This window comes from Pseudonaja textilis, chromosome 1, assembly GCF_049901715.1.
Source record: "Pseudonaja textilis isolate UNSWEBS1 chromosome 1, rPseTex1.2, whole genome shotgun sequence".
Classification (NCBI taxonomy): domain Eukaryota; kingdom Metazoa; phylum Chordata; class Lepidosauria; order Squamata; family Elapidae; genus Pseudonaja; species Pseudonaja textilis.
Window position 1 is genome coordinate 261,388,011 of NC_141990.1, and position 26,026 is coordinate 261,414,036.

General features: G+C 37.6%; 1 protein-coding gene across 3 annotated transcripts in view; it reads right to left on the reverse strand.

Moving 5' to 3' along the window:
* TP53I11 (tumor protein p53 inducible protein 11) overlaps nt 1–26,026 on the reverse strand; it is an 86,435-nt gene that overhangs the window by 39,692 nt on the left and 20,717 nt on the right. The window contains exon 1 of one of the 3 annotated variants that reach the window (XM_087921404.1): nt 11,041–11,168. The exons of the other annotated variants lie outside the window; for them this stretch is intronic. The gene's annotated coding sequence lies outside the window, so the exon portion shown is untranslated. Of the gene's footprint in view, nt 1–11,040; nt 11,169–26,026 lie in introns of those variants that run through there. 3 annotated transcript variants of the gene reach the window in all.

Here is a 26,026-nt window from a genome sequence, read left to right on the forward strand (position 1 = left end):
TTGCTTCAGTTTTTCACATGCCTTCAGCGTATAACTGTCTTTGAAGTCCTAAACCTGTTGCTGTAGATCATGATTAATGTATTGCAAGCAGAGCCAGGAATGTAAAAGTTATTGAATATAAGGTAAAAAATATAATGCTATTTCCTGAAGGGTTAGGGTAGGGGCCCCCAAACTTGGTAACTTTAAGACTTGTATAGTTCAACTCCCAGAATTGTCCAGGCAGCTATGCTATGCTGGCTGGAGAATTCTGGGAGTTGAAGTCCACAAGTCTTAAAGTTGCCATGGCTGTAGACCTCTGGAGTAGGAGAATATGGTAATCAAAGTTTCATTAAGCACATATTAAGGTTAGGCAACAAGTGGCACTGCTTTTGTCTTTGTATTGTACATTTCTGGCTGTCCTGAGATATTGGTCAAGGAAGATCTATAATCCTGAAATTAGTGCTGACTGTCTGTTGATATTCAGATTGTGACAGGAATGCTACCACAATCCATTGAGAAATTAGTTGTATGAGTGGAGGGATAAATTTCATATATTATCACATATATATGGAATGACCCATCTTTATCCCTTTTCTTTTTTAAGGGGTTGCAGCTTACCAAGGAAAGAAAATGAGCTTCTGCGGCCTAATCCTTAAATAATTAGTTTAATCCCATCTTAATATTAGTTTAAATTATTTAATTATTTATTTTTGTGATTTATTTATTTGTGTTACACATGACTTTTTTAAAAAAAAATGGCAGTCACAATTCTGGGTTTTTTCTTTGCCTATTTTTAGCATTTGTCATTTTGACTTTTTATATTTTATTTAGGGATAAATGGGCAAAAGTCCATTGGAATAGGACTTTGCTTCTGAAAAACAAGGAGAGTTAAAGCCATCTATACTTCTATAGGTGAGTCATTCTATATAATGACAGTAATACTGTAATTTCCTCCCAACTCCTTTTTGAACTTTGTCCTTTAACTAAGACTTGAAATCTAAACCTATTTCCATTCTAGAAAAGAATATAACTGATACTGTTAGATGTTTTGTCAAACAATATCTGCTTTTCAGAATATTTAGTATTTTAGTATTTATTTAATTTGTCAATCACTTACAAGATACAGGTATAAGAATAAATATAGTGTTGAATACATGAGATAGATACTTACAAAATAAAAATAAAAAGCAATAGGACAGGGACGGTAAGCACGATTGGTGCGCTTATGCACGCCCCCTATAGGCCTCTTAGGAAGGGGTTGAGGTCAATAGTAGACAGTCTAAGGTTAAAGTTTTGGGGTTTGGGGGAAGAAACCACAGAGTCAGGTAGAGTATTCCAGACATTGACCACGTTACCGAAGTCGTATCTTCTGCAGTCAAGTTTGGTGCAGTTAACCTTGAGTTTGCATCTATTGTGTGGTCTTGTATTGTTATGATTAAAGCTGAAGTATTCATTTGCAGATAGGACATTGCAATGCATGATTTTATATACTATATTTAGATCGGACTGGAGGCAGCGTAGTTCTAGGTTTTCTAGGTCTAAAGTTTAAAGTCTGGTGGCATAAGGCAGTGGCCCCCAACCTTTTTTGAACCAGGGACCAGTTTTATGATTATTTATTCTTCCACGGACCGGTAGCTTCTACTACTAGTCCCTAAAGCAGCGCAGAGCTGCTTTAGCCAGGCTTCTCTCTCCCTTCTCAGTCTCTCTCACCTTCCTCAGTGACCTGTCGCCCTTCTTCTTTCCAGCCTCGGGCAAAAAAAAAAAAAAAAAGACTTGGCACAGCCGGCTAGAAAGCATGCCCGAATTCCTCACAGCTTCCCGCCTCCACCTGCGAGGAAGTGGGCGGTGGGGGGGCGAGGGGTGCAAGCGTGGGCCAGGAAGTGGGACTGGTCAGGGAATTACTTTCCCCGGGAAAGTTGGAGGCACCGCCGCCGCAGCTGCTGCTGCTTCTTTGTGCTCTGGCGACGGACACCGTGGTGTTCCTTCAGCGCCTGTGCTCCATCTGTTCCTCCGGGTTGTGGTGCAGCAGCAACAGCAACAGCTTTATCTGCGCGTGTGCGTGTGCGTGGTTGATGGGGGAGAAGGAGAAGGAGAGGAAAAGGGAGACTAGTGCTGGGGCATACCATAGCGCTCTTTTCTCCCTCTCTCCCCCTCATGGTGCCCAAGCTTTGCGGCCCGGTAAAAAATGATCCACGGACCGGTACCGGTCCGGGTACCAGTGGTTGGGGACCCATGGCATAAGGTATTCTGCAATGAGTAGAGGAATGGAGAACTCTTCTTGTGAAATATTTCTATTTATTGTGTTAATAACAGATACATGATATGGATTCCAGATTGATGAGCTGTATTCAAGTATAGGTCTAGCAAATGTTTTGTATGTTCTAGTTAGTAGTGTGATATTACCAGAGAAGAAGCTACGTAGGATTAGATTAACAACTCTTAATGCCTTTTTGGCTATGTAGTTATAGTGGGCTCTAGCACTTAAATCATTTGAGATGAGTACTCCAAGGTCCTTGACAAAGTTTGGATTCTCAACAAGGTCTTGCCTATTTATCTTTTATTTTATTTTCTGATTTTTTCTGCCAATATGTAAGACAGAGCATTTATTTGTTGAGATTTGAAGTTGCCATTTGATTGACCATTCTGATACATAGTCAAGGTCTTTTTGGAGGGTAGTAGTATTGTTTGTGGTGTTGAATAGCTTTACATCATCAGCAAAGAGAGCACAGTTGCTCTCAGTATGATCACAGAGGTATTGAGAGATATAATAAAATGGAGGAGGATATTTCATAAATTGACAATAGTACTGCCTGAAGTTGTTTTCTCAAGAGACATTTATATTCTCCCTGATGAAAAATATCTTTTGATTATAGACTGGATTGATCGGATTCAAATAAGTAGAAAATCTGATAATTAGCAGATGGATAGAAAATCTAATTAAGAACTTCTAATTTTACAGCTGAATGAGGGATTTGGGGCACCAAGGATTTATTATATAATTTTGCGATACATTTTTTTTTATTGTAAATATTTAGAGTTTTAGCAAGGAAGTTTTTGATATACACAGCAAAATTAGATTCTGGAAGAATATCATGCCTTTAGATTGTTTAAATTGGAACTTGACCAATTATTATATATTTTCAGTATTAAATCGTTTCAAGTGCCTTAAACAATGAACCGGGAATATGAAGAAATCCTCATAAAGTATTGCCTTATCCTTTGAAAGATCCCAAGAAGCTTTTCAAGAGAAATAATAGCCACACAAACTTGATTTATTGATTTTCATAAAGGGAGACTTTAAGACTTAAAAACAAGGGAGATATTGAAAAGGGAGGATTTCCTATGTCAATGGTTTCTTTATGTGCAGTTATTAGGAAGATTTAAATTGGATAAGAAGAATTTTGGTTTTATAAATGAGAAAACTGAATTTGAACTGGATTTGTGTACTTCAAATGAACCGGTAGTAAAAAAAAAAAAAGCCGAAGATCAGCTGAGAAGAGGGGAAATAATCCTCCAACAATCAGCTGAGAGGAAAAAGAACAGAAAAGTGCAGGATCATGCTTCAAACCCAATCCATGTGCTTTTCTCTTCTTTATCCTCTCAGCTGATTGGTGCTGCTGGTCTCAGCTGGTATGGGGAAAGCTGCATGCTGGGGTTAGGCAAAGCAGGCCCATCAAGCCATGCCCACCAAGCCACACCCGCTGAACTGATGGTAAAACAATCACTGAATGGTTTGTATCAAAATAAAATTATTTCTACCAAATTAGCCATTCTTCTTTTCATAATTCTTTTCATCTCATTGGTCTGGCCTAAATAATTTTGGGGTGGGGTGCGGGGGTTGAATTACTAATAAAGGTAAAGTAAGGGTTTCCCTTCTCAAGTCTTATTTGATTCTAAGGGTAGTGCTCATCTCTGTTTCTTACCAAGAGATCCAGCATTGCCCAAAAGTATTTCTGAGGTGATGTGGCTAGCATGAGTATATCCCAATGCACACAGAATACTGTTACCTCCCCACCAAAGTGTTTATCTATTTATCTACCCACATTTGCATGTTTTTGATCTGCTAGGTGGGAAGGAGCTGGCACAAGTAAGGGGAGCTTATCCACTAGTGCGGCGTTCCTGTCTTGAACTTGAACAATTGCTGAGCCATTGTGTCTCTCTGAATCACTAATACTCTCCTCCAAATTAAAATTTACACGTGGTGCTTACTTTGCCTCAACTTTCATGGCTCCTAGAGTGTTTCCAATTCTTTCAGTTGCATGCAAAAGCAACATGCATATCTCTTCTCCCTGGGGAATAGCTCAGCTCAGTGCAAATTTTAGACTGAAAGGCAATATGGTGGTTGCTGCTCTGAATAAACATGCTCATGATAAATACTTTCAGTCATTTTGGGATATTCTGGGAGAATACCACAAAACCAAATGCTTACAACCTTCCCATAAGAAAGAATCCTCTGTATTTTTCATTTAACCATTTTTTGTACAAAAGTGATAGGAGGCCAAAGCACAGTATAAAATATCTTGTCATTTCTAATATCCTGCACCATTCAGCACAGTGAACAATGTGCACGTCTGAACCAGATATAACAAGATGTATGAAATGGTGCAATCTAACCTTAAAGATAAGGAATGTACTTTCCTTCCAGAAATAATAGCAATCCTCACAGGAGAACATATTTAGATGAATGGCCTATGATCATGTGCATGCAAAATTAGCTCCACATGGCAAAATGTCAACTGATGGTTGAATCATCTAATGTTTGAAACAAGTCTCATTATTCTAAACATGGTCCTAAAAGAATAGAAGGTTGGCTTGTCTAAGAATCTCATTTGATATTAGAGAGGAAATAGAAATAGATTGTTCTGTTCTATGCAAATTGGAAAAATCCTCTTTGTATGAACGTGAGTCTATTCTATGGCTTAGAGACTCATAACGCAAACCCACACCTCCACAAGATAACACTAACAGACAAAAGCTCCAGCAAATTATCTGAAATATGCTTCATTTTATCATACCAGGTCAAGTCTGAATTTTTGATGGAAAAGCTTGAGTCAGATCTTGTAAACCAGGGCTGTCAAACTCACAGCCCATGGGCCAGATGAGTCATGCACTGGCCATGTCCCTGCCCAGTTTAGCAAAGGGGGGAAAAGTCGCAATATGTCATGTGATGACACATGACAATGCAAGTTTGACACCCCTGTTGTAAACCACTTGTCACACATTAATAACTAAATTTTGGACATCTGTAAGAAAAATCTATTTTAAGACAAACTCTGTAAAAAACTGCTGAGGTTGCATTTGGGAAACATACCAGATCTACCATTTGGTGACTAACTTTTGGATTTAAATATTATTCATGCTTAATGAATGCTAGACCTGTCATTTCTTGTCCTTGTCTTGCCCTTTTATCATGGAATGACTAAACAAAAGAAACAGAGTGCAGAAGTTATCAAATTTGTCTTGTGGTGGTATTTTTTAGATGGTGGGTTGAACAAAGGATTGTGATATTTTGTTCCTACTGACATTCATCATTTGTAGAAATGAAAAGTTCACTTTTTCAAAAACTATTTGCTATAATGCTACTTTGAGATTTCTCTGGTGGACCCAAAAAAGATTATTAAAAGATGTAAAGGTGAGGAATACAAATTATCTAAAAGAAAAAGCTTTTTTATTTTACAGTCACAAAAAGCCAAAATTGCTTTCTGCTTTCAAAAGGCTTAGGGAGTTCAGCATCAGCAGTTATTCATTCAAGGTAGGATGGGCATACATTCATCTAAATCTGCACATATTGCACATTACTTTAACCTAATGTGCAGGTTAATAAACACTGTAGGCCATGCCAACATTTATCCCAGAGAATCTATTACATTTTCTATCACTGAACCACTGCTTTTATCTTATTTTTTGTATTCTAGCTCTGCTAGCTTGATAGTAGAGAGCATGCATTGTTCTCAAACTTTGAAAGAAAGAGAGAAAGAAGACAACAGATGATATGAAAAAGTTCTTTCAGAAACTCTGGACATTCCTGTCAATAATGATAGATGAAGAAACACTCAGAACAACTCAAACTGGTTTTGTTACTAGTTTATCTGGCTAAACATGGACAGCTGTCTCCTTATATTAGTTTAACTATTCAAAGCAGTTTCCCACTCTTACAAAGTATTTTCAAAGCGTTTTTAAAATTAAGAATTGACTTTGTAAATTTATGGATGAAGACAATGACGAAATCTTTTCCTAGAATTTATCCTTCCAGGCAGTGAGAAGTTTTAGCCTTCTAGAAGGGGTAGCTTATCCATAATGTGTTAAATTTAATAACTTACCATTCTAAAACTTTGTAGCAGTTTTGTCATGCTCAACTATCTGGCCCCATTTTAACTTCATTCATTCACTCCTTTAGATGAGCTCCAACATCCAGAAGTTAAGCACATAAAAGGAACATGCTTTCAAGCAGACCAAATATTAATCTCATCTTTTTTCTCTATTCTATAATGGTCAATCACAAGCTCCAGAAGCTCGCAAGCATGACTTGAGGATGTTACACCTTTTATTCTTTTTACTGCTTTACAAATGCATTCATGGCAAGTTGATACTGATACTTATTTAAATCTTTTAATATAATGCAAGAGACTAGTGAGTACTGTCATATTTAAAGCATAGATGGGGAAACAGTTCCTCCAAATATGCTGAATTGTAGTTCCTGGCCATGTTGGCTTAGGTTCCACTGAAAGCAGTAGTTCTGTCATGCCCCTGTCAGAGACTGACTCTGGGGAAGAGGAGGAACAGCTGATAGAGAGTGGAAGTGTGGCTCCAAAGGTTGTGGAGGAGGCTGGGGAAGGGCAGAGGACAGCTGAACAGTTAGAGGAGGACTCAGGCCCATCCCCTATCCATCCTAAGGCACACAGGGAGGAGAGGATAAGGGAGAGATGTGGTCTACTCAGGAGGAGAGGGCCTTGATCTTCTTCATGGGCTGCAGCTTGATAACTGAATATGAGTATGGACCTGCGTATGGGTGAACACTGGAAACAAAGCATGTAAATATCTCTAGTTTATAGTTCCTCTCTGAGTTTGGAGGTCCTTCCCAGTATGTGTTATCTGTGGACATCCTCCAGCCCTTATCTTGCCTGGTTTGTGTTGCTTTTTTCCTTCTTCATGTAACAGTGTGGGAGTTTTTTTGTCTTCCATCAAAGATATTCTGAGCTTGGAAGCAAAGTGAAGGAATAAAAGGGGCTTCACCTGTTTTCTTTGTATCCCACCCTGGGTCAGCACAAGTTCAATAAAAATTGTAGTTCACTCAGGTAGGAAGAGACATAGGTTTCCCACTTCTGATTTTAAAAATACATGCTTAAATGTTGGTGAGCCTGACTCATAGAATCAAAGGCCTGGGAGGGAATGTTTAGACAATCAAGTGCAGGAATCCAAATTACAGCATCCTCAACAGATGGTTGTCTAGCCTCCACTGGAACACATCCAGCCAAAGGGAGCTCATCGCCCCTCTTAGTAATTGGTTCCAGGGCTTAATTGCTCATATTGTTAGGACATATTTTCCTTGATGTTTAATCAGAATCTGCTTTCTCAAAATTTAAATCCATTTATTCTGCAACCTGCATTCTCAGTGATGGGAGAATTGATGTTGACCTTCAATCTGCTATCTATCTTCTCAAGTACTTGTACAGTACTATTACATCTCCTTCTATTAAATGTAGTCAAGTCCCTTTGTATCTCCTTACAAAATTTAATCTCTACTTTTCTGCTCAATCTTCCTGACTTGTTTTGAATTTCTGTTTTAGATCATCTGAATATAACTATGGACTAGATCTAAATACAATGCTTGTGGTGTGGTCCTACCAACCTCATAACAGTTTCATGACCTTAGATAGGTGGTACATGGAATGAAACCAAATTGACTTCTAAAATAAGAGGTGGAAAAAACCCTCATCAATTATGTTGTTACCTACACAACCATCTCCTATGAAAATCAATTGGGACAGGCAGGGTATTGATTACTAATGTATTTTATATATACCTGCTTAAAGTGGGCATGTTTCACTGACTGTATTCTATCCTGAGATCTATTGATGTAAAGCAGATTGATTTTTTCCCCAATCAATTTTAAAAACAATGTTTCAAATGTACAAAACAAGATTGTGTTGTGGAGCTTGTGTGAGCAAAGAAAGTAGCATGAAATGAAAGAGACAATTGACTGTGCTGCTAATGCTAAACTAAAATCCAATTTTCTTTTGTGTGCAAACTCCTAGCATTGACTTTCCTAAGATAATAACAAATAATGGAAAAAGGTTATTGAGAAGACTGCCTGTAATGCCATGCAAATGTAGATTAGTCAGAATATTTTATGCAAGCATTTTAGCACAAAGATTAGGTCAGAAAACTGAACGGTGACTAAGCAGGCTTAGACTGAATAGGGAGGTTTTGTTTTATATACTTAATGTTTTATGTCACCAAATTAAAACCTATGCAACATAATCTACATAAATGTAGTTAATGTAAACATGGCAATGTTCACAGCAGGTGCTTCAAGAGTTTCTGAAAGATCAGCAAAGAAGGAGCCAATCCTGTCTCCACAGATAGGCTGTCCTACAATATTGCTTTACCTCAACTCTTGAACCTTCTGAAAGTGTGGGATTTGCAGTAGTTTCTCTCTGGTAGCACTAATTGTTGAGTCTATTGATAGGAGTAGGTGATCATGAAGATTCACCTTAAAGGTACCAAGGTCCACCTTAGAGGTACCATTGGTAGGCTTTTATAGGGGTTTTACAGGTCAATAGCAGTACTTAAATTCAACCCAGAAACCAACCAGTAACCAATTAAGGTGTCAGCCCTTCCAGATGATCCAAACAGGAATCCAACACTGTAAGTACTAACACTATCCTTAATTGTAAAGTTACAATAACAGAACCTTGTAAGTTTGAAAGCACTTCTGTTCTCCCCTACATTTGTTTTCCAAGGAAAGGGAGGGTCCCTTCAGCGATGCTTTTCCTTACCCCACTGTTGCTTTGGATCCAGGTTTCATTTATCTGACTGTTGTCTAGGCTTCAGCAATTCCTCCTGTCTCTCAAGGTTACTCTCACAGTTCATTACAGCAGGAACTACAAAACTGATGTAATATGCTCCCAGTGCTGGGAGTCTGAACAGAGGTAGCCCAGTGCATTTTTAACAAATTGAAGTTTCTGAATTTAAGACCAGTCCCAAGTAGAGTGTACAACAGTAGTCTAAATGCACAGTGTTGTCATAGTTAAGTCCTCAACTAGAGCACTAGTTAAACTTGGGAATTTCAGAATGGCTTCATTTATTAATTCAGACTCTAAACAAAGAAACAATATATTTTTGATAAATGTCTCAAATTAAGATTTCTGATTAAGGTACTAATTAATACACTAAAAGACATTTTGGCTCAATGGCTTAATGATGTAGGAGATGGTCTTTGCTCCAGCGGTTCAAGTCCTGCATGGTAGAGTGAGCTCCTATCATTTGCCTCAGCTTCTGTCCACCTAGCAGTTTGAAAGCACATTCTATGCAAGTAGATAAACAGGTACCATTTTGGTGGGGAGATGAGATGGTATTTTGTGTGGATGGTCAGAATCCTGCCAGTTGTGACACCTATTTGTGAGGCAGATTCAGTGGAGGGAGAAGACCAGATGCTGCAGTTCATCTTTCCATTCATCTTTCTTTCTGATGCAGAGCTAGCTCCCTCTCCTGTAATGCACCTTGGGAAGTGCGTAAGTGTGAACCAAACAGAACTAACAAACAGGCACACAAACTACTACTCTGCATTAATATTGTAGTTTCCTGGCTAATGTAACATTATGATATGGTAAATAAATAAAAAATTAATATCTTATGCAGCGGTTTAACAGAAATTGTCTGCAATTACAGATACAGGTGCAGATAATCAGAGTTGGAAGGGACCTTATAGGTCATCTAGTCCAACCCCCCATCCAAGCAGGAGACCCTACACCATTTCTGACAAATGGCAGTCCAATCTCTTCTTGAAAATCTCAAGTGATGGCGCTCACACAACTTCCGAAGGCAAGCATTGGTTGATTGTTTTCACTGTCAGAAAGTTTCTCCTTATTTCCAGGTTAAATCTACAGGTGCTTTAGAAAATAGCTTGACCCCTTCCTCTCTGTGGCAGCCCCTCAAATATTGGAAGAAATTACTTTGCACTCTACTTCCAGCATTATTTTAAAACATGCATAACTATAAAGCTTGCTCTCCACCTAGCACTTCTAATACCTTCCATTGATGACCTACTGGAAATGCAGCTGTGGGTCACAATTCTCTGGAAAGATGCTCTCTTATAAATAAGGGCACAAAAGTAATATTGTACAAGATCCTTGGCCAAAAGACTAGTGATTGATAGCCTTCCTCAATGTCTCTTTGTTTTGAAACTTTTCAACTCGAGTGAGATAAAAATTGGTTTCTTTCATCATAGAAAAATGAAACATCTCAATTATTCTATTAGGCTCCTCAAGTATGTACTATAATTAAACACAGGGCCCACTCAATTACTTGGCTGGTAATTGCTTTTCAAATTTCCAAATATACAGAAGGTGTCTGTGTTCTCTCTTTAAAAGGCAGGGGGTGGGGAGAGGAAAAGAAAACTAAAGAGAAATAGCTATATTTATCAGATGGGTCATGTTTCCTATTCCATGCTAAATACATCAAGCTGCACAATCATAGCAGTCTGCCCAGTTTCACCAATGAAGGATCTTTTAGACTGAACATGAGTTCACACATTTATTAATACAACAATGGAGCCCAAGACAAATCAGATTCCATTTTGCTTGAACATAACCACAATGTATAAAAGTAGATAAAAAGTAGATACTGCCTGATGTCACAATATTTGCACAGCAAGTTTGATCCCGTAGAGTTGATGTGATTTGGGTTCCTTTGATTAAACAATGTCATGTATTGTTGACTGAACTGGGACAGCAGATTAATTATAATACTACTTTATTGTAGGGAATCTTGCAAGTCTAAACGTGGTTCCGCTCCCCTTTGTTTTCATGAGAATTATGGAAGGTCATATCTGGTACTTACTGAAATTACATTTTTGCCCTGGACTCAGGTTTCTTTTCTCTGACTGTTGTCTTGGTTATGGTTCTTCCCTTTATTCCTCAAGGTTATTCCTACATTCCATTACATCCATTAGGACCTCAGAAGTCCTCCTGTTTAAAAAAGTTTTGGTGAAAGAGAGTGAGACACCTTGTTAATCATGCTTGCCATTTTTTAAATAATTTTCTTTCATGTTTTATTACTCCATTTTAATTTCTTTGATTGTTGTGAGTTGCCCAGATTTGTTGAGAATTGGGTGTTCTGTGAGTTTAATACATTATAGTTGGTTGCAGCCAGATGTTTAGACTAGATTTGGCATTTTTATCCACCTATTGAGTCCTTTCCAAGGAGCTGAGATAGGCAAATGTTGTTTGATGATGTTAAAGGTACTGTCACAGGATATACGCTGTTCCAATGTTGCCTTTTGCAATTGACTGATAGTAATTTTGTCAATGCCGATGATGTTCAAGTGCTCCAGTTTTCAGGGAGATTGCATTGAAAGTGCTTATTATTACTGTAATAGTACTATATTTGCTTTCTTTTGCCATAGTCATTCTACTTCTGTTTGCAGGTCTTTATATTTCATGATTTTCTCCAGTTCCTTCACCTTTTGTACTGCAACATCATTGTTGTTTTATATTTGATGAAAAGGAGAAAAAATATTAATGGTGAATGGTGAAGAACATAATCTGATGGCAAACAGCTAGACATGTTCAACTATTGAACTTAAATTTGTCTTGTTTGTTTTGAGCATACCAGTGTCTTTGCACTAATTCACAAGTAAATGTAAGAACATGTTTTCTTTTTATTGATGTAACTTGAGAACATCAGCTATGTTTAAATGTGCATACCTTATATTTGGTCTTTGTTTAAGCCCCACCTTAGTATTCTCCCTAATGTGCCATTTTTTAAAAAAAAGATTATCTAGATGAGCAAAGAATTAAAGGCAGCTTTAAAGAAAACAATGGTAAACTAATCACCTTTTAGTTTCATATACAGACAACTGAACCCAAATTTTCTGTTGCTAAGCAAAACAGTTGTCAAGTGAATTTGGGCCCATTTTATGACCTTTTTTTGCCACAGGTATTAAGTGCATAATGCAATTATTCAGTTAGTAATATTGTTGTTAAGTGAATCTGGCTTCCTAAATAACTTTGCTTGTCAGGAGGTCTCAAAGTTGATCACGTGATCCTGGGAGACTACAATTATCATAAATATGATCCAATTACCAAGCATCTGAGTTTTGATCATGTGACCATGGGGATACTGCAATGGTCGTAAGTGTGAAAAACAGTCATAAGTCACTTTTTTCAGTGCTGTTGTAACTTCAAACGGTCACTAAATAAATGGTTATAAGTTGAGGGGTATCTGTAAAATGCCTTCTAAATATGAGAAAATGAAGGGCCCCAGATATGCCAGTGACTGTCTGAGGACCATCTCACTGCCTTGATCAAATATCTTGCAAGAATGAATTCTGCCTAACCTGAAGCCTGAATGGATAACGTGGTCCAATCCTAAAATAATTATGACTCAAGTGATCAGCAGATAGCAGGTAATCTTTCCAATTCCTTGTGATCTTGAACAATGCCCTGTCTTTTGATAGCTGAGGAATAAATACAGTTTTAATATCATTCTTTGGTAGCCAGAAGTCAGGAATGAAATCATGCAAGTAGATAGATCCAATTCTTTATTTCTGATATAGGGACATTTCTTGAAAATTGTCATATTAATTTTGATTGCTACTCACTGTACAATTCTTGGGAGCCACCAGTGATTTATTATGTTTGTTCTATAAACTTGTGGCTTTGTAGCTGAGCTTTTATAACCATATGCTGAACAATATGACTGCTCAATCCTTGATCCCAACTCTCCATTTAATAAATATCCTTTCATGTGCTCAACATTCAGCCACTTATCACTGTTTTTTTTGTGAACTTTTTTTCTAACCACTGCCCTGTCTTTTGAGACCAAACCCATTTCATCTTGCTTCCTTCTTATGGTCTAAAAGAGCAATAACATAAAGCAACAATGACTATCATCATATCAAAATGCCTGTGCGTATTGAAGTTAGGCTGCTTGGATTGGATAACAGAGGGAGTCTCGATATCATGCCTGGATGTGAATTCATAGAGCTAGAGTATATAAGAGGTTTATAGTTTATTAAGCATTTCACATTGCAATAATGGAACTGCTAGAGATATAAAATTTATGATGTTGGTTTTCTTTCTGAATGAGAATATAGGACATAATGCTGAAATTTTTAAGGATATTATAGACAGACAGAGTTCAAAATACTTCTAGCTTCTCTGCCCTGGTCTCCAATGTGCTATTTTCCTGCATTTTAATATCTTCCTATTTTCTTTCAGAAGACATCAAAGACCCAGGAGAACCTTCTATTCTAAATTCTGTTTGTGACCTATATTCAGATAGGTGGGATGTATGGCTGGATTATGCTTAGGACTTCCTAAGAAATGCACTGCCTCCCTTCATTTTCCTATTATCATCTCAATGAGCCTTGAGATTGAAAATTATATGTGATCCTAGGCAATTATCACATTCGGATCAAAGACTGAAACTGTGGTTTTTGAGGCAAAGAGAAGTCAGGGGAGGTTTTAATTTCTCTTGGGAGTTTCCAAGTAGCCATATTCTACTTTCCTGTTTTTCTGAAGCAGGTAAATAAATAGATTGACTTTGTTTTTCCTTGTTTTTCTGAAAATACTGTAAATCTACTCTCCCTTATCCCCAATGAAGTTCAAGGTATTTCACGGTTATTTCACTTTTTAACCTATCATTGAATTCCTTATTTGGCAAGTGTCTCAATTCACATACATTAATGACATCTTTACGTAAGTTGGTTTTAGTTTTTATATCACTGTGAGAACTGTTATCCCTAATTGTGAGGTGAATCCAGCAGCTATGCTCTATTACATAAGGCAGATTTCCTATAGTTCTATCTGTCAGCCTCAAGTAAATTAATTTAGGAAATCAATTCCACAGGAAGGCTAAAACTGTTTTTGTTGAGATTGGCTATAATAACAGAACCTTGCAAATGTTATCTTCTCCATCCCCCATTCACCCATATTTGTACTTCTCTTAATTAGAGAGTTGTCTACCTGAGCATCTTCCAAATTTTTATCTCTTGTAGACTTAAGGCATGTTTTATGCCTTGTCACTTTGGTAAGAACAATTGTCTATGTTCCTCAATATCTTCTTTATTTTCTGCACCACTAGGACCTCACTATTTTTGATGATTCAGAAATACTAGAGATGACTTCAGTCTCAGATTAGATCCACAAACATAAAACAAAACTCCACTCAAATATCCTTTTTCTGGTAATATGGTTTCCTCAGCTTTATACCAACTCTAGCAATCAATCACTGGAGAGACACTGCAGCAGACCTGATTCAAAAGTATAATCCAGAAAGTATTCTTAATAATTGAATGATGCAGAAGTAGCACTTCAGAGGCATCAACATTCTGGAAAGGACTCCATACATGGAATGTGCAAAATTTTCACAGTTTGATTGCTACTATTGTTTGTTGTTGTGTTGTATATTATAAAAGATGGGTCATAAAAGTGATCCTTCTAATGTTACCATTATTGTTAGAAAAATAATGAGTTCAGTTAGGTCTCCAAGGCATTAGACACAAATTTCAACAGGGATAAAACACAATTAAAATATATCTGGCACATTCATATTTTTAAAAATATGATATTTTTAAAAGAATCACATGATATTTTTAAAAGGTTTTTTAAAAAACAAATAATAGTAGTACTACTTTAGGGATGCACTGACATTAAACATATATTTTGACTTTCGAAAAATTAAGGGAAATCAAAGCTAAATTCAAATACCTATTGTATATACTACGGAAGCTAAAAATACAAACTGGTTTTGTGATGAGAATAAAATATACGAACAGCAATGTGGTGGTGTAGGTTAAAACGGTAAATCAGAACTATAGAGAGTTCATTTTGGGCCCACTCTTGGCCTTGGAAAAAGATTGGGTGGCTTCAGGACATTTCATTCAAAGAGGGCGTGGGGTGACACTCACAGCACAAGTTGGTCACTAAGGGAGTATATTTGGGAATATTTTCACCAGAAAGTCTACATCCAAACCACAAAATATTAGAAAGACCAAAAGCAGCACCTTGAAGTAAACCCAGAAACTGGATACCTTGCAAAATCTCTGTTAGAACTAATGTTCACAGGACCTTTTGAGGGATGTGCCTATGTAACAGAGATACACAATCATTGTCAAGGTTCCAATTAATAAACCTGAAAGTCTTAGCACTCTGAGACTGATGATTCTAATGACTTCAGGATAGTGACCTGACCTCTCTGCTCTTTGTTTTAGTATTCAAAGAAATGCAACTCTTCATTTGAAGGAAATCCATTTGTCTATGTCTACAATTTTTATGTTGCTTAGTTCTAATAAGACTCTGAGTGCTTTAAAGATGAAGCAAAAAGAAAATACAAAAAAAAAGAAAAGAAAAAAATAACGAATCCCCCAAACTGAATAACAGGATGTGGGTAAAGAAAAGACAATATATTTCCCCTTCAGCACCTTCACAAGAAAAAAGAGAGAAGTTTAGTCTCACTCAATTGGATACATCAAATTGGCGAAGCTGTTGTCACTATGGCTAAATGATCTGGAAAGAGAAGTAAATTGCCATTTTAACCAGGGGAAAGAACAGCAGAAAATCTAGATTTCAGAATAGCTTAGGCCGAGATGCATACATTGGGAGTCTTTGTCAACCTCAAAATTATAACAAATCATGTTATAATTCTTCTAAATAATTGGCACAACAGAATACATAAACGCACAATCAGAATAAACAAACAGGTTTTTTTTAATAGGATATATTTTGTCATGATTGACTGAACCATAACTCACACAATTTTCTCAGTCCATGCAACACACTGAAACATAAACTAAACTAAACATACTATGTTTGTTCAATAAGGTGAAAATTTCAGAGGGCTATATCACCATTATCCACTGGAACAAATTCTGGGAAATGTGGCCCGGCCAGTTATCTAGGAAAGATGGGATTATCCAAACATTCCACAATAATACACGTACAACCTTTAACTCTCCAAGTATTGCTTAAGAAATACACATAGTACATTTGACTTAACCTTCTACTGCAATTTAGTCATTTATACTTTTGTTGTTGAACATATATACTGATGTAAATACTAGTCTCTTTTTTAAAAAAAAACTGAGATGGGATATTGTCGGTGGTGGAAATTCTACTGGTTCTCACCGGTTTGGTAGAACTGGTTGTTAAGATTCCTGGTAGTTTGGAGAACCAGTAAAATGACCCCCTGGCTGGCCCCACCCCTCTCCTCCCTCTCCTCCATTCCCTGACCAGTCCTTATCATATATGTGTGACATCATACGCATGCATGACAATTGCTGATGGCATTCTCCCCCCACCCACCCCGCTCTGTCCTGCCCAGTCACTCCTTATAGCACATGTGCGCTACATCGCTTCCCACCTTTTCCTACCTGGCATCACTGGCTTGCAGCAGCAGCAGCAGCGCCAGCCAGCCAGCCATCGCTGCCTGTCTTCCACCCAGGGATGGGATTCAAATTTTTAAACAAGTTCTGTGGGTGTGGCTTAGTGGTAGGCATGGCTTGATGGTCATGTGACTGGGTGGTCATGGCTTAGTGGTCATGTTATTGATTGTGGCCAACTCAATATCACTCACATCGAGGCACTCATCTCCTCCTCTGTTATAAATGTGGGGATGCTGCAACAGTCGTAAGTGTGAAAAATGGCCATAAGTCACTTTTTTCAGTGCCATTGTAACTTTGAATGGTCACTCCACACAAGCAAAGTACCAGCAAAGGAGGGGAAAAAACTCCAGAGATGTTCCTGAGACAGGAAGCCTAGTCCTGCCAAGAATGTAATAAGGGTTAATGGAGAGGCAGTTTCTGTAAGCAACACCAGAATTTTTCCTTCCTGCCTTCCTTACAGGATTAGGCCAGTAATTTCTTCTAACAACCGGTTCTCTGAACTGCTTAGAATGTTAACAACCGGTTCTAGCGAATGGGTGTGAACTGGTAGAATCCTACCCCTGCTTCCACTGCCCTGCCTGATCTGGGTGAGTCAGGGCTCTGCAAGCTCTGGTCACCGCCACCACCATCTACCTTTGCCCACCTGGCCTCACCCATCCAGCCTCACCCAGCCTGTCTGCTTCCCCAGGCTTACCTGCCTCACCTGGCCTGCCTCCTGCCTTGCCCCAACTGCCTGCCTCCCCCAGCCACCGTTGCTGAAGATACAGATCAGTAAGTGAGCCCTCCAAGCAAGCCCTGGTCACCTACCTGCCACCACTGCCAACCCTGGTTGAGTCCTAATGACTCTCAGACTGCCAAGCCATCCTTGCTGATGCTGCCTGCCTCACCTGGCTGCCATCTTTCTCGCAGCCCATCTCACTCACCGATTGGTGAGTGAGGAGGCAAGCAGCTAGCCCCACTGGTCTCCTACCTACACCTGCTGCTGCCGCTGCTAGCCCCGCTCAAGTGCCAACTCCTGGGCTGCCCAGCCGCCCTCACTACCTGCCTCAGCCAGCTGACATCTTTGGCTGGCTGCCATATTTGCTCGGCTACCATCTTCTCCCACCCATGGCCCACTGTACCACTGCTGCCTGGCCTTCTACCACAGATTGGTGAATGAGGAGACAAGCAGTAAGGCCCACTGGTCACCTATTTCTGCCTGCCACCACCGCCGCCGCTAGCCCTGATCAAGTGCTGACTCCCGGGCCACCCAGCCATTCTTGCCACAGCAAGCTCCAAAGATTAGTCCCAACTGAGGACCCCGGCATAGCTGGCCAGCGAACTTGCCTGCCTAATTTTAGGTAAGTTGCTTTTTTTAATTTATGTATTTATTTATTTTTAGTATCTGTTTTTTTTTTATTAATCATAAAAACAGAACAAATACTAAAAACAAAAATAAATACATAAATGAATTTTTTTGGTTACACTATTTGTTACATGTTGACAGTTTTTCCTTTGCTTTTTCTAATAGGAAAGAATACAAACAGAAGTATCAACATCTAACAATAGTAAAATAATTTTTATTTATGTATTTATTTATTTTTTTAGTATCTGTTTTGTTTTTATGATTAATAAAAGCTAGGGAGGAGATTAGTAATACCCTTCCTGTAAACTGCCAGACACTGAAAACATTGAGTCCATTATAACAATGAAATTGTTGTGGTTTTTTTAGTTTTGTTTTTGTTTTTTTTGTTTTGTTTTTTGCCATTTGTTTTAAGAGGACTTTTCTAGTTTTGTGCAGCATGGAGAGAGAAAGGAACAGTCAATAAATTTGAATATAGTTTTGGTCCTATTTTTTTCTTCACTTGCCTCACCCATCATTGCAAGCAACTCTTGGAAGACTGTTCCTAATATATGTTTATCTGGAGCTGAAAAATGTCTCCACATTTCTGCAGATATATTGATTAATTATACCAGTTTCATCAAATCAGTTTCAATTCTTATCCACTATATAGAAAGACTTTCTCAAATTTGTTCCCACTCCATCCCTTCAGAGGTAGGCCAGACCACTCCATCCATTAGGTAGGCCAGACCAAGAAATAAATTGCAAAAGAAGGCTAAAACTACTGTCATTGACATTGGCCATAATAGCAGAATCTTGCAAATCTGATTGTTTTGTACCTCCCCCTCTCCTCCCCCCCTTAGTTCAGTGAATTAGAGAGGTATCTGGTCATTGGGGACTAAAATATCTTTCACCCCATCACTGTGGCCACAGATCTTGCGTATCTTTGTCATGGTCATCTTCCTTTCTCTCTATGGATCTCCAAAACTTCATCCACCACTGCAATTGAGAAATATTAGTACTTTTTCTAGTACTAGAAGAAAATAGAAAATATCTGCAAAATACATCTTCATTGCACAAAGTTTCAATATACTTCTTCCATCTTTGTTTGATATTCTTGAAATCAGTTATCTATCCGTTGGGGTCTTCTACAATACCAATTGGTATCTTCTGATTTTGGAGATCTTTTGGAAGCTTTACATCCTTGTTTCATCTTTAATGTCTTTACAGATGTTGTAATGCTGTTTTTTTGTCTCCTCTAACAGCTCTCTGAAATTCTTTGTTAAGCTTCTTTCTGAGTTTTTGTCATTCTTGGATTTGACTTCTCATTTCTGCTTGCCTATTTCCACTATCTGTCCTGACATTCAATTTGCTGTTCTCTTCTGGTTTTGGTCTCTGACAGCCTCTTTTTATATCCATCTTTAATAGCTGCTTAGATTACAATTTTCCCAGTTCCCATAGAGGTTCAGAGTAGATAGGCAGATGCTCGAGATTGTATCTTGGAAACCAATTTAACTTTGTTCATTTGTTTTAGATTGATTTGGAATTTCCACAGTTCATGAACTATTCCACAATGAGCCCCCTGCTATGTCCTTACTATTAAAACTGAGTTCCCCAACCTCCTTGTACCAATAACATGGTTAATATTATTTCTATGTGATTCATCCAGTGATGTCCACATATATAGACATATTTTTAAAGAACATTTAGTGATAAAGGAATTGTTGGATTAGCAGTGAGTTGTTAATGGTGAGTTGTTCTCTGCCTTTCTTTGTTTCCTGGGCATACAATCTGTCTGCTGTACATTTTAATTCTTACTATTTTCAGCTGTGGCATTCCAGTCTTCAACCACAAGCAGCACATCTCCCAAATTATACTCTGCTTAATTAGAGTACATGTCGTTTTCAGTAAATAATAGGATTTTATCTGCAAGTCCACACACAATTGTCTGCATTTCACCAATTTGAAGGAACACACTTATACATACTCGCAATAGTCATACGACATGACTGATTTATTTACAGATGTACACCACTTTTTGGCACAGATATCCCTATGATTTATGGCAAAGTAGGGGTTGGAAATACACAACTAAAGGACTACAGAGAACCCTCTCTATCCTGTTGAAGAGCTGGTATCCTCATCCCGGCAAGCAACCTGGGAGCCAGACAACTATGAAGAAGATTTCAAGGAGCCCAGGCTTCCTCGGTTATCACATTTCACAGAAGTTTGCTAAACAGCAAAGGCTTGCAAAGAAAAACAAAGCACAGAAAACATATGCAACACTAGTATGCAGCTTACGCATGTAACATAGGGGGATGACAACACACTGGTTGTTATCCATCTTTTCTTGACAGATTTTAGAATTAGAGCTGCACAGACCTTTCATGAAGAATGTAAACTTGGCTCAAAGCAGCTTCATTCTGAGATGGAAAAGTCTGTCAGCATGCCAAAATTTAATAAAGTTGCATCAGGCCACAGCAAGACACATTGGCTACATTAATGCCAAGCAATGTTCACAGCTCTGTTTCTGATCTCATTGTGAGATTCAGCTGCAGGAGTTTCGACACTCTGAATGCTCTCTTCCCTTCACTACTGCAGTGCCATCTCTCTCTGCCATCTACCAGCTCCATCAATAAAAATTAAGCTCAAGTCACATGACCAAACACTATGATAGAGAACAGTATGGCATATGAGAATACACTTGCCCTTTCATTATTAAATAGCTGCCCAAACAAAACATTGTTAGCGCTTACAGAATCTAAAGCAGAAAATATTAAGCAATTTTCTATCAGGCCTTGTCTAAACAATGAGCTGATGTTCAAACATTCTTCATTTCTTTTGCTTAATACTGTAATACAGTATTCTGTCAAAATAAAAGGCAGATTGTAGATAAAATGGTGGATGTTTAGAATGCCCGTGTAAAGTTTCTGGAAATTAAAAGGGAAAGAGTTGTGATCTACCTTGGATGGACATGGATTCAATTAGTTTTTGAAATGATGGAATTCAGTGATTCTTTCGCTCAAAGACATTTGAATAGAAAATTATTAGAGATAGAATTTGTAGATCAAGCAGAAAAAAAAATCCTTGTAACAGATATCTAATTCTCTGTTTCTCTGGTGTCCTTTGCTATGGTTGGCAAGAAGCCCTAATGGACCTTCTATACCATAATAGAAAAAACTAAGGTATATATTAGAAATATTAATCTTAGCCCTTGCTCATAATCTTCAAAATATGAAGGCAGTATTAATCTTTGCTCACACTTTTAGAATGTAGAAGATGACTATTAAATTTAAGCTGGTGGAAATGGCACACATCTGTTAGTATAGATTACTGGGGTTGGCATGCCTCATTATTTTAGGACAGATTTTATCACTGGTGGCTTTCTCTTAGCCTTCTTCCTTCCAGCTATCATATCCCTACTATGCATCATATGAGCTCATATCCCAGTTCTACTGCTGAGATACCATTTGTTTATCCTCTGCTTTGAGGAGTTAGACTGCTACATTCATCCAACATTTAAATGCAGAAGGGAATAGCTTGATGTGGGCAACTTAGAGGACCTTTTTTGAAATAGGTAGGTAGGTAGGTAGGTAGGTAGGCAGGCAGGCAGACAGTCAGATAGATAGATAGATAGATAGATAGATAGATAGATAGATAGATAGATAGATAGATAGATAGATAGATAGATTCTATCTGTATAAACGCCTTTCATCCAGCAATAGAAATATTTGTATGAGATCATAATGCTACGTCAAATAGAATACGAACATTGATCAGAAGATTGTGTATCTACAGATTCACCATTATTTGCACAGAAGAATCTATGCACATATAAATACATACATAGAAGAGGACAAAATCCAACTGGAAGACTAGCATTTAAAAGAGTCTAGGACAACTTGACACGACCAACTCGCCTGGGCCAATTTTGATGTGTATCCTTTCCTCAGCCAATCAAAAGCCAAATGCATATCTCACCTTGAAAAAAAGACATCAGCCTTTAGACCACTCCTTATTTTGAGAACGTATATAATAGCAGGGGTGGGCAGGTTGCCAATAGTTTTGTAGTTTGTCTTTTCAGTTAATGTTATCAACTGGTGGATCAGATTTTTGGTGGAAGCAAAGCAGGAATATGAAATTCATTTGTTTTAAAGCGATTTGAATCCACCTTGCAATTTCTCAGAAGTGTTTTCTTGTAACTTCTTGTTCCATTTGCCTTATTTTCACAGACATTTATCTTGAATTGATCTTGGTGGGGTTTCTAAACTTATTTTAGAGCTGAAAGTGATGAAAGCTCTTTCTTCTAGAATATTACGGTACTATTACATCTTTTTTGACCATCCCAAAACCTCTCTGGTTGTCAATATTTCCCAATCTGGTCAGAAAAGTGAAAGGATTATCTTAGAATGTCTTTCTTTGGGATTTAACTGAAATATAACAATGTAGTGAGGCTGTGCATTGCTGGATAATTGATAATGAAAATACTGAATTATCCCAGCATAACTGAGTGCTCCATGCACGTAATTTTTTCTAAAATCCTTTTCTTCCCTGAAATATTTTCTAAAGCAGACTTTCCTTCCTCAAATTGAATGTAAACTGTTAATTTTTTCTGTAGGGCCACTCTTTTTTATCTGTAAATCTCCCAAAGAATTTTGGTATGCTTCCATATAATATAGATGAATAAAAACAATTCAAAAGATGCTAGGAAGTTTTTTTTTTCAGGTATATGAGAACTATTCATTAGTTTAGTTTCATCATTTAAAATCTTACTGCCTGCTGAAGAAATATTAGTTTTCTGCACAATTCTGATCGCACCCGGACATAATAAAAGTTATTGCCTGGAGACATAACATTGCTCCTGGGAAAAGCGACTACTCGTATTTATCCTATTGATATAAACTGATGAGAGTTAAAAAAGCAAGCTGTTTACAACTTCTTTACAACTTTTACCATGTTGTAAATTCTTGTGTGTTTCATAATAATCTGAAAGCAATTCATGTAATCCACACCAGGACTTAAAACTAAAAGAGAAACAGTACCTCTCTGTGCAATGTCTCCATCTAACTGAAACTTACAAACAAATTCATTTTTCTTAAAGAATTTATTTAGGTTAGGAGCTGGACAGTCTATTATTTGTGGAGAATAATCCACAGTTCACATTCTTTTTTTATTTTTAAATCAGAGTTATCACCCATAACAAGCATGCTGATTTGATTTCTTAAACCAGATACACCTCAAAGATTTAAACTAAATGCAAATATCAACCACTTTCTACTGAGAGGGGAAATGCCTGTGCTATATATTCACCATCTGAATGGGATTAAAATGAAGCTATCAGACTAGTGTAAACATCAATCAGATCATTAATAGACTAGTTAAAGATAGTACTAATACTTCAAAAGATATGCCCTTTAGTGATACTTTCAATATGACAACTTGCAACTCATAATTCACTGCAAAATTCTCAGCATGTTTTTTTAATAGTTTTGAAAGATTACAGCTGTTTTACAGATCAAATGCAAGTTGGAAACTCAAAACACAAATTATATCCTGTGACTTATGGAAATCAAAACACTAATTCAGCCTACTTTCTCTCCAGAGATCATGCAGTCCATTATGTAGCTGTTATGTGCCTCGTTCCTAAATTGTGGAAGTGCCATTACATCTGTTTGAAATCATCTTGGTTTCTATGGAAACAAGCTTATTCCCATCACATTATTATTAGTTCTAGGTGTAGAATTCCCTTGCTTGGGTAAGCAAAATAAAAACAAAAGCAGAAGACTTCAGTGACAAAACCAGTTTTTGAGAGGACAAGAATACCTGGATTTCTATGTGAAATCTAAACCCAGTGACAGTGAGAAGAGAAAGAGAAGGTGATGGAACAAAGAAGCAGATGAAATAGGATTTTTAATCATTCAAATAGTTTACAAAGTAGAAAATGGATTAGGCTGTTTCATTACTAATTGGGCTATAGCACAGAGAAAAGGATTTCTCACTTTAAAAGGGGGGGGGGAGGGGGAACCAACACACATGAACCATAAATGATTTCAGCAATATTTGGATTTCTCCAAGTAGGCTTCATTAAGACCAAATTCTAATTGAAGACAGATGTAAGAAAAGAGCCAGGGATCTCATCAGAAAAAGAACTAATTGTTTTCTAGATGGCAAAGGGAATTCCATTGGATACCAAACCTAGAAGTGGGTTCCATTGTAGTTAGTTGGGCTTTCTATGACAGAAAGGAGCATAGATGCCTTAATTGTTTGTCATTACAGTGGGGGTCCCTAACCCCCAATCTGTAAATCGGCACTGGACCGTGGCATGCCAGAAACTGGGCCACGGAAATAAGCGAAGCCCCATCCTCTAGAGACAGGCAGCACACGAACCCATGCCCCCTCTGGTCTGCAGAAAAACCTCTCTTCACAAAACCAGTCCCTGGTGCCCAAAAGGTTGGGGGCTGCTGCATTACAGTATGTCCACACAATCTAAATATTGCTATGGTAAATGTTGCTATCACATTAAAAAAATCAGAGAGGCCAGGGCAAGTTTAAATGGGTACATTTCCCCAGGCGTACAGAGATATAGTATACATTGAGTGCAAAATGATTGTTCTTGCTGTTTCAAACTTGATGTGCAATGGTTTTATACTTTTAAGACACACCAATTTTATTACTTTACTGTTTAAAGTTTATTTTATCCCTTATGATTACGGATAAAGAAGAATAAATAGTAAAAAATTTCAATAGTTATTTATTGTTATATTTATTTATTTATTTAGTTAGTTAATTACTTATTTATTTAATCTGAATGTCTTACCAAAAGTGATTCTGGCTGGCACACAACAATACATTAAAAATACCAAAAAAAGGGAATACAAATATAAAAACCATAGTAATAACTATCCTAACCCCAAATACACTCCAAGTAAAGGGAGAATTAAAAAATGCCCTCCTGATGATGTAAAGCTATTGAACACCACAGACAATACTGCTACCCTTCAAAAAGACCTTGACTATGTATTTGAATGGTCAAGCAAATAGCAACTTCAAATCTCAACAAATAAATGCTCTGTCCTACATATTGGCAAAAAAATAAGAAAATAAAATACAGGCTGAATAGTCAAGACCTTGTTGATGATCCAAACTCTGTCAAAGATCTTGGAGTATTCCTCTCTAATGATCTAAGTGCTAGAGCCCACTGTAACTACATAGCCAAAAAGGCATTAAGATTTGTTAACCTAATCTTATGTAGCTTTTTCTCTGGTAATATTACACTAATAACTAGAGCATACAAAACATTTGCTAGACCAATACTCGAATACAGCTCATCAGTCTGGAACCCACATTACGTATCTGATATTAGCACAGTTGAGAAAGTCCAGAAATATTTCACAAGAAGAGTTCTCCACTCCTCTACTTGTTGCAGAATACCTTATGCCACCAGACTTGAAATTCTAGACCTAGAAAACCTAATAACTATCTGCCTACACTGCCTTTGGTCCGATCTAAGTATAGTATATAAAATCATACATTGCAATGTCCTATCAGTCAATGAATACTTCAGCTTCAACTATAAAAACACAAGAGCAAACAATAGATACAAACTCAAGGTTAATCGCACCAAACTTGATTACAGGAAATACAACTTCAGCCAGATGCCAGATGCATGACCCAAATTAATTTAGTCACAATGTACATAGGCAACCATATGTTAACCTCAGTTCCTACATATATGATTTTAAATTGGTGGACATGAAATCTGCCATAGCCAAATCAGTTCCTGGTTGCTTTGAAACTCATTGCTTTGGAGAGCCTTCTTAGGGTTGGAGGACAGGCATGGAACAGGATGGATTCCAAAGGACATTTGGGAATATCCCCAGTAATCTGGCAGGCAGTCCTGTTGAGAACCTGGTCAATCTGTGACATGCAAAGAGAGTTTCATGAGATCATCCACTAAGCAGCCTTACTCTCTATTCTGCTGTCGAGAAGCTCTTTGAATCATCGAGGAATTCTATGAGATAAAGTAATAGAAAGAACACTTGAAACACTGGCAAACGAAGACCATGAATGATTGGACTGAATACAAAATGCTTGTAAGAACGCTTGTTCAAATATACACT